This window comes from Cyprinus carpio, chromosome B17, assembly GCF_018340385.1.
Source record: "Cyprinus carpio isolate SPL01 chromosome B17, ASM1834038v1, whole genome shotgun sequence".
Taxonomy (NCBI): Eukaryota; Metazoa; Chordata; class Actinopteri; order Cypriniformes; family Cyprinidae; genus Cyprinus; species Cyprinus carpio.
Genome location: NC_056613.1, coordinates 18,580,520 through 18,595,454, shown reverse-complemented (window position 1 = coordinate 18,595,454; position 14,935 = coordinate 18,580,520). Strand labels below are relative to the sequence as shown.

At 35.3% G+C, this 14,935-nt stretch overlaps 1 long non-coding RNA gene across 1 annotated transcript; it reads left to right on the top strand.

Moving 5' to 3' along the window:
- Positions 1-242: 242 nt before the first annotated feature.
- Positions 243-8,469, top strand: LOC122140234. Its single transcript, XR_006156923.1, has 3 exons — positions 243-309; positions 2,645-2,695; positions 7,944-8,469. It is a non-coding gene; the product is annotated as an uncharacterized LOC122140234 (long non-coding RNA).
- The last annotated feature ends 6,466 nt before the right edge of the window (positions 8,470-14,935 follow it).

Genomic DNA, 14,935 nt, shown 5'->3' with positions numbered 1-14,935 from the left:
AGAAGAAACACAAACCACTTCAGGCATCCTAATTGAGCTGATTATCATCTATGTAGTACTCATGTGATAGTGCATGAGTAAAAGTCATATTTCTTTCTTTTCACTTCAAAAGAGGCATTAGCCTGACTTTAATATATCATTTTAAGGTGTTACTTGACAGCTTCACTAAATTTTATTATGGTATTGTTGTGTTTTGATGTGTTTTTATATAAGGGTGTGATTTTGTTTTTTGTTTTTTGGGGACAAAGGGGGAGGAGATGTCCTCAAAGAAGTGTGGAATACGATCGCATATGTCTAAGTTTTTAAAGGGTAAGTTCCTAAATGCCTGGTAAAACAACAGCCAAAATTCCTGGGGTGCAAGTGTACATGATACGCTTATAAAGAGACCACTAATACACTAATTGTACAGTATATCACCATGTTCTTGATTACAAAATAACAGTTTAGACACACCATCCAGGTACTGATACCATATGAGATCATCACAGTGAATATTAAATGAATATTTAACATTCAGAATGTACCCAACACCAATGTCATTGTGACGTTTATCAAACTAAAATCATGAAAAATCTAGTTTTTTTTTTTTTTTTCTTTTTTTTTTTTTTATATACTTCAAATGAAATAAACCTTAACTGAAATAAAATAAAAACTTATTTGAAGTCAGTTATGGATGAAACATTTCTCATTTTAATTTTGTTTAACTTGATGTGCTAAAATAAAATTAAAAACAATAAAAATATAGACATATCTAAGATAAATATACAATTTTTAAAGTTGCTACAGTTAAAATGAGAAAATAAAAAACTAATTTAAACTTTTTTTTTCTTTTTTTACACATATTTTTGCATACTGAATTGTGATTGATCATCTTCCTTGAATATATTTAATAATTTACAACTACCTTTACATTGTATGTGTACTTCCATATTATACCTTATGCAACAAGCACTACCTCAATTTAGTAGATGTTCAAAAACTCAGCGATATTTAGATGACACACTGCATCTGCTGGAAGGCAAATATAGACACTTTGCTATCCCATAAGTCCATGGGAGCTGAGGAGCTGTCAAACTTGACCAGTTCCATACCAGAACTTTATAGGTTGAAGCCATAAGCTTAACAAATGCAGGCATGACCCCCTGGGTGAACATAACCGCACCATTATCCTGCATATGATGGACATCTCAGCATGCTTCTTTTATTCTCTATGTAAATTTAGCCTTTAAAGCTTCCATTTGTTTCCCATTCTCTTAATAGCTTTACCTCTCATGCAGTAACTGGAAGAGATAAAGTCATTTAGATGTTTTCATGGCAAGTTCTGCACTAGATATGGACGCGTAAACATATGAATGACACTCTAGATGCAAGATATTTTGTTTGTGCTTGGCATTTCACAGCTGTGATTTCTTGTATTTTACATACTGTAGTCTTTTTAAGTTCTTTCTTTTTGGTTCTAAACTAAAATCTAGTATTCTACTCAAGAGGAAGACTTCTGAAACCTTCCTGTTTAATATCAAAATGTCTAATCCGTACCAAACCTCAAAATAGATGGCAGCCCTCCAGTGTCCATTGGAAACAGGAAACTCTTCACAGATGTAAAAGTACATACATGTTTTCTTTGGATTGTGATTGGGGCTAGGGCTTAGTGCTCAGCGCTCATTTCGTGTAGTATTACATGATCTGCAATGTGTACCTCACCACTTTGTATCTTGTTTTATACAACAGGAATAATGAACATCAATCATGTAATATGCAGTAGTCATGTAATGTGTGGGAGTATCATATGTTATGGTGTCACTTTCAGTGTCCTATCAAACAGTTTCCCAAAATGATTTTTGAACCATTTAACCTACTTTCTTTATTCCCATTTTAGGCAAGACACTAGGCAAAACATTGTTTTTTTTCATATACTAGTCAGATTTGAGATTTTGGGATATTTGGATTTACATAACATGATGTTTCAGACTAGTGGAAAGAAAACATCCAAAATACAAGAGCTTATTTTATTGCACTTATTCTTTGCATTCAATCCACATCTTTAAAGGAGCATGTTTTTTCTTCTGCACTGAGCCATAAATTTCCATTTCAGTAGCACTTAACAGTTTTATTCTCATCTATATTTTGAAGGTTTTTTACTGAGGGGTTTGTCCATATAGCATACTGTATGCCAGATTTTAGATTTTAATCCTAAAAACATGTTAACAATACTGTTAACAGTATTTTACGATTTATGGAGGGAATACAAACCTTTAATATGTCAACAAAATAAAGAATTTTGAACCTTGCTTTATCCAATGTTCAGATTTCTGTTCTGGAAATTGATGCAGATTAGTACATATTTAATTAGATAGATTCGCATATTTAAACATAACATTTTAGAAAACAGTTAACTGGAGAAGTATGGTAATATTTTTAAATTCTTTACTCTATTCACCTGGGGTGTCTTGCCTAAAAAAGTTTCACACTTCTATGAATGAATAATATTTTTTTAAATACATAATAAATAATGCACTTTTAGTTATATCAGTAGCCTGTCGAGTGGGTTGCCATGTCAAGCTCACTCTGAACTTGTCGCTCTGAATTAATAATATTGTATTTTCTAATTCATGTCACTTTTTTTTTTTTTTTTACATTTATTCAGAAAAGAAAAAAGTAACCTTGAACTGCGGACCTAATGGCGTTTAAGTATCAGGTATGTACTAAATGAAAACTCGTTGAGCAATTAGAAGTATATTCAGTTCATTATATTTAATGTGAATTTAGATGTGAACATAAAATATTATCAAAGAGTTATGTGGTGTCCTTACAAATAAGAAATCCAAGATGAAGATTTGAACAAGAAGAGTTATTCTGAAGCTTTCTGTTTATTCATATATATGAAGATTTCTGGTCGATGAGGATGTTCACTCGCATGCCACAAGCAAGACATTAAAGAGTTTCAAAGCATCCCGCCATAGCTTCTAACATGGAACAAAATAATGTTCGGAAGACCTTGTATGAGGAGACGGTTCTGTCTCTGTGTGATCTCAGCTGCTGTTCTGATGATGGGATTTGTGAAGTGCACAACTGCCCGGTTACACATTAGTTTGATTGCCAGTTTGCTCTGTTCGAAGCAAGCTTTGAAGCATATCTCGAGATGAAAGCCAAACTTCTCCAGCGAGTCCATTGTAGATGGGGTTCCATATTTGCTTCAGGCACCATGAAGACCTTCAATAATCTTCCAATACTGGCATGAACATAATATATAATTTATCACACAATGCACTGCGTTCTACAGCCTAATTCAGGGGTGCTATTTGTTCCCTTGTTGACAGACTCTGTGGTTCATCCATATTTTTTTCTTTGAGGTAAGCCTTTGATGCATTCTGTGCACTTTGATAGCAAGACTGCCTGTTGTGTTGGAATACTTTCCTAATGTTCGTGTGTCTTAAACTTGATAGAAATAATATGGGAGGTCACTAAAACCCCTGCAGTTGTGGCTCTTTTATCTACCAAAACCCTCTTGGAGATGAAACAATCTTATAAAGCAAATAAAAATGTCTTTATCTTGACAAGCCCACTGTGGATATATAGCTTCTTATGTCTGGAATGTATTACATAATTATGCATCGCTATTAATATTGCATGGGCCCTCACACTCAGTACATAGTAAGTTGCCTAATTGTGGGAATTAATAATTAAGAAACAAAGGTCTTGAGTGGGAACCATCGTGGCGCTTTTGATAAATTATTTTACTCGATTAGTTTTTAATCGCATGAACTTTTTGTGGAGGGTGGGAGGTTATAAGTCTATGAAACCAGTATTTTAATAACGGGGTTATTGCTTGAGGTTTTAATCCCTTGGATGGACTGCCGCTATGCCATGAATTAACAAATTAAACATGCGGCTTGCAAAGTATCAGACAAGTATAGAACAGGGACTAATGATTGACCTGCAGGTCATGGTTTATGTCTTTGTTCACAATGGGGAATGCAAAATAATTTCTCGGGCTGCCTCGGCTCTCTGCTTTGTAATTGTATACTAAGTAAATGTGGCACTTTTAGAAGAACAATGCCTGGCCTTTCAACCGAATGCTCTTATTAAAAGCACTTTACTGAAATGTAGGAACACACATCCTTCCTAAATCCTTGGGTTCACCCCTGTGTTAATGGACTAGAAGCTGAGGTTTAATTCGCTTTGTTCATTTGTGAAATGGTGGTATAGATAATTTACTCTGTGATTGATAAAATCTACCGACACATCATTGTCAGAGTGGCTGATGACATCATACGAGCTCTGCATTGGCATTGCAAGGACAACATAGCTTTTTTTATGTCACATGCTTTAGTCTGCCCTCTGCTCTAAGATCAATGGTTATTGAGTATGATATCATAATGCACAAAGACATCTTTAATTTAAATTGACATGCATGTCTTGGTTGGGTCTTTAAAACATTAAAATAGCTTTGCATCAAGTTATTGGTCTGATGCTTTTAGTATTTTGAATATCAGCTGCACTAAGATCAGATGGATCATACTATGATGCTCTCAGATAATGTAGTATTTTAAGATGAAATGTGTAGGGATGGGAATCGTAAAGAGATTTAATGATTATTTCTGGTTCTGAGTCTGATTACTCTTTAATAATTCTAGTTCCTTAGTGGTTCAATTAATTATTTTAGTACTTTTAAGTAATAAATATTAAAAATGTCATTTTATTACCAATTGAAAAAATTCAATAAGTAGTCAGTTTAAATGTATTTTTGCAAACTATGCTTACACAAACTTTTAAATGACTTTTTAGTTTTTATAAAACAGATTTTCATAAAATACACCTCATGCAGTTCTGTATTTGGTAAATATTATATTTAAATTATGTATTCTTTACACTACCATTGTGCTCAGTAGGTTTTTATTTATTTATTTATTTAAGATTTTTAATTTCAGCAAAGATTCATTAAATTGTTCAGAAGTTTTACATTGTTACAAAGATTTCTATTTCAAATAAATTATGTTCTTTTGAATTTTCTATGCATTAAAGAATCCTACAAATGATCTGTTTTCACAAAAATAATTATGTTTGGCTTTTTTGTTTTTTGATTTTATTATGAAAATGTAATGTGTATTGGTACTATTTTTACTGTATTATTAATCAATGTTGCTTTGGTGAGCATATGACAAAAAAACAAAAACAAATGTGTGTGTGTGTGTGTATATTGGTCAGACAACAGATCCTAAACTCCCAATCCAAATTTGGCCAAATCAAAAATCTGACATGTTCGCATGGCCTTGTTAGCCCTTGATGGTAAATGTCATAATTACACCATCTGGCAGCAAAAAACATTTTTCTCCATTGATGGCCATTCATAAGTAGCCATAGTATTTGACTAAAAATGTTGTCAGTAATGAAATAATAAAATACCTGACATTTCAAAATTCTAACTTCACAAGTTTGCCTAAAAGTTTTATTATGATGACTGCCAGATGGTACAGGATCATGTCACACACCTTTGGGATATATTCGCCACTTATTAGCAGGAGTTCAGACAACCTGTCTCAGAGCATTGTGTAGCTGTCATCTTAAACCTTCTTTACAGCTTCACTTTCAGTTAATTAAATGCCCAACCAAAAGTATCAAAACCCAGTTTATGTTCCTTCACCTTGAGCAGAGTCTTTGAAACCATTAATGCAGACATTTTAGAGTTATGCAAGTCCTTAAATTGATCCCAGCTGAACTGAAAGCACCCTGTTCCTTTGGTTAACAGAATCTCCTTTCTTGATTGAAACACCATGAGTCTCGGAACTGTTGGAAATGTACAAGCCTCTCTCTCTTAAAATGCTTTTTAGCACTGACATCATGCAGAACCACTAGAATGGCTTTGTTTTTTTCCCCCAGACTGCCATCCGCTTATTTCTTGTTAATGACTGGAAGACAGGATTAAAGCCCCAAGTGTATGATAAGATGCCAGGCAGGGAGACATTGGTGTTGCTGGGGTTTGTGCACTGATTAGATGCTCTGAGGAAATATTCTAAAAATAAAAGAGAACAGATTGGTCTATGGTGATATCATTCTTAGATTGGTCTGGTAAGGTTTACTGCATCATTCTCAAGAAGACATTTGGTATGGAGCATGTTAACACTGTTAAAAAATGAATTTATGTAAATTATATCAATCGTTTTAATTATATTTATATAAATATTTGGATCATTTTAGAAATTTATGTTTTATTTTACTTTACTGATTTTTGCCCTGTTTGAGAAATTATGGGATAAAGGGGGGAAATGGGTAGATGGATTCTAACCCACCATCCTTATTAAAGGAATACCCAAAAACAATTATATTGTGATTATTTATTCAACCTTAAATTGTTCCAAACTTGAGAAAAACTGCGTGAATAGGCTACAAATGGTGCTTGGTATCTTTCTTTGATGATTCCAGTCCATGAGTTAAACTTGACTAGATCAGTAAACAAGTCATTATTTTGGGCCAACCGAGAGTCAGTTTGATTTGTTAAGCCTAACAAAGCCATCTTATGGCTTCTGAAGACTTAACATAAAGTGCACAAGTCATATGGACCACTAGTTTATGTGTCATTTTTAACTCTTGGCATATGGAAAACAGTTGCGTCAAGATTCTGCAGCTTTCAATTATAAAATTGAATATATATAATAGAAAATTGTATTTGATATCTCAAAAGGATATGTGCTCAAACACAGGACTGCAATGCAAAATTTTCATAAAATGTAATAACTTGACATTTCGGTTTGTTTCTCACCACAGTATACCTTCAGAATGCTTGGAATATAAATCCCATGAGATGCATAGGATTATTTTACGACAGATATGAATCCGCTTAAAAAAACAAACAAAAACAAACATTTTTGTGTGTGTTTTGGAAAAAAAGTAATAAGCCTTTAGAACATCTTTAAGGTGAACAGTTACTCTAGTTCACACAGTTCCAATAAATTGTGATGGGTTAAATAAACTTAATAAGCAGACATGCGACTACAGTCAAACGCAGACCAGTATTGAAGAGCACAGGAAATAAGCAGCAGTCATAATTAAATCAGTCTAAATATGCAGTTTAAATTATTATTGAGCACTGATAGATGTTCACTTGGTTTTTTTAGTATGTAATTTGTATTAATAATTAGATCTGTTATATTATGATGTTTATTTTTTTTTTTGTAGCGTTACGTTCAAAATAACTACAAAATGTCATGGTTTTGAAAAATAAAGAGAACAACAGAGTGCATTTCTTTGTCTCCTTGAGCATCTTTCTGGTGCATGCCACAAACATGAACCAATGCTTGTATTTTTTTTTTGGATTGATTTAGATTATTTGATGTTAAATGCATCATAAAAGTCACTTTGGGAAAAAATCACAGTATATATCATGCTAAAAAAAGCGACTTTACAGTCTGTAAAATACGGTAGGCTATAGCAAATTATTTCATGGACCCTCTATCTCTTTAAGAACCGCTGGTTTACACAGAAGAAAGCCCCGTCTAGACTCTGCCCCGGTATGAGTTGTGTCGATTTCATTAGTCTGTTTGTTTGATGAAAAAAAGATTAAATATAGTTGCAATAAATGCATTAAGAATCTGTACAACTGTAGCAGCGGAGGACTATTATTCTGCTGTGTGAAAACTGTGGAAGAACTGATGACAGCACGGTTTGATCTTTGGCTGTCCAATCAGCAGAAAGGGGCATTTAATTACTGCCCAATTGTAGAAATCGAATATGTCGAATATTTATTTTGAATTTTTTGGAACCCGGTTCAAGTTTGATTTTGAACTGAACTATACCATTAAGTCCTAGCTTTGATTGTTAATTGTTATTAGTGAAGAGTATTTAGCACAGTAGAGGGAGCCAGTGGTATTTAAACTCACTCTCCTGTTTTGTTTTCTCATCCTCCCGACATGCCCCGGACCTACATGTATACAAACCTGTATCCTCAGGAAGATGGATGCGTGTGTTCCCAGGGCAGATGGCCATGATGCTTTGCTATGCATATGGCTCACAGATTACCACTCCAGCAGGGTGTCAGAACTGATGAGGCAGCACTGGAGCAGAGTGTTGTGCCATTTGCATTTGAGCTTTACTGCTTAGCTGCATGGATGGCCACGCTGCTTTTCATGCTTTATGTCAGAGGGTGAATCCTGAACACAAACATGTCGGAGTGCAAGCCTCAGGACTGCTTTTAATACAGTTTTTCTGTAGGAACAAGCATTTTGATGCATTCCACTAATTTGAATGTTAATGCCTTTGAAATTTAAATTATTAAGTTTTTAAGTGTTATTACAAATGTTAGTATATAATTTTAGTAGAATACAGTGCAGTGTTTATACTAACTCGTTGCTTGAAAATTCTCTTTAAATAGTTGAATTAGCTTTGGAATCATTTTCATTTATCATTTAGATAAAGTGGAATGCCACTGTCATACTGTTATTGATAATCATCTAATCCTGTCATTGTAAATATTGAGACTTTTTTTTAAAAAAAATTCTATTTTTGTTTTGTTTTATTGTTGCATTTGATTTGTTTTATTGTTTGTTTTTAGGTTTGTTTTATTGTTGTAATTGTTTTGTTTTTGTCCCCATTTTCTTTTGTATTTGTTTTGTTTGTTTTGATTCATTTTTTTTGTTTTGTTGTTGTATTTATTTATTTTTTCAGTTTATTGTATGGTTGTAATTGTGTTTGTTTTGTTATAATTGTTTCTGTTTTTAGTTGGGTTTTATTGTTATTTTTTGTCTGTATTTTGTTTTGTATTTGTATTGTTTTATTTGTTTTGATTATTTTTTGTTTTGCTTTATTTTTGTAATTAATTTATTGTATTTCTTTTGGTTTGTTTTATTGCTGTAATTGTATATATGTCATCATTTTTTTAGGTTTTTTTTTTTTTTTTTTTTTTTTTTTTTTTTGTTGTGTTTTTTTTGTTTTTTTTTTTTTTTTTTTTTTTTTTTTTGTTTTTGTTTTGTATTGTTTTTTTGTTGTTTTTTTGTTGTTATAGCTTCATAACAAAATTGTGGAGCTGATCAAGATGCTTATACAAACAGAGAATTAATAGTGCTACTAACTACAAAGCCTAGAAAAGGACATACTTTACCTTTAGTACATTAAGTATAGAAATTGATGTCTCTACATGCCCATATCCTGCCCTTCCTCTGAACATCCTACCAGAGTGAAATCTGTTTTGCATATAACGTTGACCCATGTTATGAAAGATTTATGCCATTTCATTGCAGTAATATAATGTTTTATGAAGGCCATCATTTACCTGCCATGCATATTGCCCTGTTTCCGAGATCTGTCAGAATCAAGCAAATCGCAGACTAATAAATCTCATCAGACAGCAGTAATGTCAGTAATTGCAGCATGTTCTTTACTTATGCATTTTTAAATCTACTCAGGGTATGTTTTGGTCTGTAAAATCACAGTCTTAGTCGCCCTGCAACATCACCCAATGCCTCAACCTAATCTTGACAAGGGGAAGGACATTGTCTTTTATCTGTTCCTATCACATTTAATGAATGTACTGCCCCAAGGGACGAACATTGTATCTGATGTAAGAGAGTACAATGTTTTGCTCCCAGGTTCATGGGTGTCGGGAAACATCAAAGTCCTCTACAGCTACCCAATTTCTGTCTACGTAATGAGGAGAGTTAGCGAGTGCTCTCAGGTCACTTCAAAGACGGGCTAATAATGGAATAAGTGTAAATCAAAGATGTATTTTAGTCACAGCCTTGCAATACACGGTCACCTGCCATTTTATGAAGAGGTGTATTATCATCAGATGAAAAACCTCTCTTTTTGCAATGCATTATGAGGTAAATGAGGGCAGGGGTTATTTTACCCTATTTGCATCAGATTACTTATTTTGTGGTGACTCACTTAAAATTTGTCCATCTTTATCAAAATGTTCTTGATGCTATGATTGGGATCATATAATATGGTAAATAATAGCCCATGATAAAGTACAAAGTAGCTTTTATTAAACATAATATAAGAAGTACCATTTATCTAATTTTCGGAAGACTATATGCCTATTTCCATACTATGGGTGAATAACAGTACTTGAGCTGAGTAATATGTCCGAATTCGTAAAAAAAAAAAAAAAAATAGAACAGTAGGCGAAAAGTACCTGGGAAGTACCTACTACGTTCAGCGACAATCTGAAGTGTGAATCTAGTGGAAACTTTACTATCCCATGAGGCCACTAGGTCACATGACAGTGACAACATGGTGGATGTAGTACATCTAAATTTAATTCATAATACACACATTCATACAGTATAAAATATTTTTTAAAGCAAATATAGTACCTACTGGAAATTATGTTATTTTAATCTAATAGCTGTACCATGGTACCTTCTTAGTGAATGTGAAAGTGAAAGTGACGTGGCATACAGTCAAGTATGGTGACCCATACTCGGAATTCATGCTCTGCTTTTAACCCATCCAAAGTTCACACACACAGCAGTGAACACACACACACCGTGAACACACACCCGGAGCAGTGGGCAGCCATTTATGCTGCGGTGCCCGGGGAGCAGTTGGGGGTTCGGTGCCTTGCTCAAGGGCACCTAAGTCGTGGTATTGAAGGTGGAGAGAGCACTGTACATTCACTCCCCCCACCTACAATTCCTGCCGGCCCGAGACTCGAACTCACAACCCTTGGATTGCGAGTCTGACTCTCTAACCATTAGGCCACGACTTCCCCCACAGTACTTTTTAGTACTTTTTATGACAAAACGGAAAAAGCATTTAAAGGGATAGTTCATTCAAAAATGAAAATTACCCCATGATTGACGAATACAATCGGAGTTATAATAAAAAAATTCCTGGCTCTTCCAAGCTTTATAATCGCATTTTGATTTTGAAGCCCAAAAAAGTGCATCTACTTGAATTGCTTCGCTTCTGGATGCCTTTATTAAACCCTGGAGCCATGTGGAGCACTGTTTATGATGGATGGATGCATTTTTTTTGGCTTCAAAATCTTGACCTCCATATTGTTAATATAAAAGTTTTTAATATAACTCCAATTGTTTTCATCTGATAGAAGAAAGTCATATACACCTTGGATGGCTTGAGGGTGAGTGGGGTAATTTTTTTTTTTGGGTAAACTAGCTTGAGGCTAAATCTTTGTTGTTTTGCCCAAAATCAAACATGACTCCTAGATTTACAATAAATATAGTCTACATAAACATTTAAGCCTTTCTACAAATAATACAGCATAGCAAGACAAAATGACATGATGTAGGTGAACTTGAACTTTTTTTTTTTTTTTTTAGATTTTAACGTTAGCCCAGCGTTAGTATTCAGTACAATTCTTTCAAAATACTGGAGGGTTTGAGTGATGATTACCATGTGTTGCTGTTTTATGCCTGATTTTGTGGCCTGAAGGCCCATACTTGCACAAAACACACTGGCATATCCTATTACTGCTGCTTAGGACGTTTATTTGAATGACCTAAGTGGGTCATTCTTGGTTGTGGGGCAGATAACAGAGGAGACCCTGCTGTCATCCTTTTGCCCAGAGAGAGAAACTCATTTGCTGCAGGCTCAGAGGTGGCACTCATTACACCTGAGCTCTCCATGTTTAATTGGCCTCATTAAGTGATTAACTTCACAAATTTACCTTTCCCCTCAAGGGCGCAATGCTGAACACTCTATCACTGGGCTTCCTGGAGTCACTCCATGAAAATAAGCCCCTGTCATCATCGAACCCCTTCCGGACCTGTTATAGGAGTTCAAGGGATAGGTGCAGAGTGATTCTTTCTAGCAATTGTAATGAGGAAAGATTCGTTTGCACTGAGGGAAATGCTTCCTCTGGTGCCTGGCTGAAATCAAAGGATGTTATTATTTCCATGGATGCGATCATTGACTCATCATATTCTGCTACGGTCTCTCTGACAGCCCAATAAAATTGGAGGTAAAGTGGCAATTCAAGTAGTTAACTTGTTAGACAACTCTACAGGCCGCTTCCTCTTCTAAAGACTGTTCGCGTAGCCTTGCACTGAGGCTGCAGGGAGGGAGCAGAGATGCGGACAAATTGGACCCATCATTTTTCATGCACGCAGTGACATCCCCGTCAGCCAATTTCACTCCAATAGCCTCTCTCAGGGATCATTGATATCTGCATTAGAGACCTTTGTTAAAGGTCTCATCTAAATGCATTGAAAAATGTCTCGCTCTCCTGTGTACTTCCAGCTGAAAAGGCAAGGGGGGTCTGGCTGTGTGTACTCACTGAGATTTGCCGACTTGGCTCTGTCTACATTAAGGTTTGTTTGCGGCCAGACAATGTAGTGTCCCTGAACTCTGGAGAAAACAACGGGAGAAAAACAACTACCGCAGAAGCAAATGGCAGGGCTTCTGGAGGGGCATTTGCACAGTGAGTTCTTATTGGAACATATGACAAGTCCTCCCTTATGTCTATGGCACTGGTCCATCAATCTCAGTTTCACTTGAATGTTCACTATTTCGTTGTTAGAAAAAAAAACAAAAAAACGGGAAAGTAAATCTCAAGTTCACTGCAATAAAGTCTAGTAAACTAGGCAATTGGATGGGGAGTAGAATTTTTGCCCTTCAGCTAAGTCTTAAAAGACACATTTTGAGTTTTGGTCTCCGTTTTCCATCCCACAACAACCCACCACAGGGGATCAGACAGAAAACAGTGGCTTTCTTTATGTAATTCTTACATGTTTGGGAAGTTGAATTACAAGGTTTGATTGAAAGAGGAACAAAGATCCTTATAAAGTAAGAATCTTTCATGGTTTTCAAATGCTTTTAAATGAACCTTGACTCTTTCTTTAACGTTAAATCAGTTGTTTGCAATTCTCATCACTCGTAAACTTGCAGTAGAACAAAATGTAATAGATGTAGTTGTCACCTGTGCTCTGGACTTATCATCGCCCACAGCTTCAATTTCCATGTTAATCAAAGGTCTCATGTTGAGTATCTTTCAACTTTTTGGCTCTAAGACACCCCAGTGTCCACAATAAAAGCTGAAGGACCCATAACTTTTTCATTTGCATTAAATTTACTGGATAATGATTAAAGAATTTATACATTGGCCATGGAGGTATTTTATAAATTTTCATGACTTTCCCTTGACTATTATTATTAAGTAAAAATGTTTTCTAAATCACCCTGTGAAATGTCTCAACCTTTGCCGGACGACAACTGCCAGGCCCTACTGCCATGCACAGACCCATAACTTTAATATGACACCAAACTCTGGAATCACTCTGAATGAAAAATCAGCCCAAGGGGGTCAGTGACGGAAAGAAATAGGGTTTCAGACCGGGTCAAGCAAAGCATACAACACTCCATACAGAAGTACGGGCAAGGCTTTCGTCTATTTTCAACCCATCGTTATTCCTCATAAATTCCAAACTAGCCTCTGACAGCATGACTGATGAGCCTGCCATTGTGAATGTCAAGAGAAATGGTCTCTCAACCTATACCTCGCCGTTTCTCATTGTGTATGAGACTTAAGGTTTATGGAGGAATACGGCCATTCTGATGAGCATTACTCACTGGGTACCAAGGGCACGCTGATCTACTGTCAGATGAGACAAGCGCCAAAGTACAATTCTTCTACCCTTGTTTTATTCTTATCCACAACAGATTAAAATTTCCAATAATATCATTATATTTGATGCACCAGTTTACAGTAAAAACTTAATTTATATTGAGGGTCAGGTTTATTACTTTTATGTGTAGAATAAAATTATTAGTAGGGTGTTGTGCATACATATTGAAATATCCATTAATATTAATATTGTTGCAATTCACAACATGAAAAATGCTGTACTTGATTCTGTATGCAATGTTCTGTTGACAAATGGCCCACAAAATTATGGCACTGAAGTTGTGTTTCACTGGGTAGCTGTATTGATTTGAATGAAGCAAGATCAATGTTCATTGGACAACAGACTCTAAACACATCATTTTGGTTCCCACCCAGATGTAAGAGTGCTGTAAGAGCATAATAAGTGGTATTTGCATTGAAAAACAGCATCTAATTATTCATTGGACAGCTTGCTATCAATCACTGGTTGGTCTGCCTTCTTTATATGATGATAGGGTGAGCTTGCAAATGGGTGGAGCTTTGTTACTGTTCAGTGCTCAGAGAGAGACAAACAGGTAAAGTCTGTAGCAACCTTTAATTTAGCATTTAGTTTGTTGTTTCTAATCTTGTTTCATAAATATTGCCATTTGTTGTAAATGTAATTATTTTTGTTAGAAATTTAGGCTGGAATACACTACACTATGCAGTTTAGAGAAGTCAACATTAGTTGCCAAAAGTCAGAGTCACACTGCAGATTTTGGGCAGTCAGAGTTGAGATTTCATGTGTATGATGGTCACATACTCAGATTTTTTAGTTTCAGACTATGATTTTGTCCAATTGGAGGATATCAAACGTGTTTTCATTAGCCATGCATCTCCCAGCAACAAGGCACATGTTTTGTTGGGTTTGGAAGACTTAAAAGTCTGTTGCCCAGTTTTTCTCTGTAACCATTTACTATGTCAGCAAATGTATGATGCCTAGTGTTTTCAAATCTTTTGAGATTTTAAGTCATGTAGTGTGTTCTAGTCTGAAGTAACACTGTAGATCTTAATTTTACTACATACTTAGCCCTAATTAGTGATTTGATTTCTGGGCTTCCCCAGTCTTAAAGGTGCAGTAGGAGATCTTGGAAAATGCTAACTTTAGCCTGATAGCACTGAAAGCGTATGTCCCTTCCTGCAAATCGCCACGCTTCCTGAATGCATGAAAATGCACAGACCAGACGACTATAGACAACATAACTACAATACATCGTGTGTCATTCACCGGTGAAAAAAACGTTATAGTACAGTTAACGTTAGTAACAGTACTACAATACCAGGAGGAAGGTCAGGTTCTTAATGTTTGCCTGCCATTCTCGCTCTGTCTGCATAGCG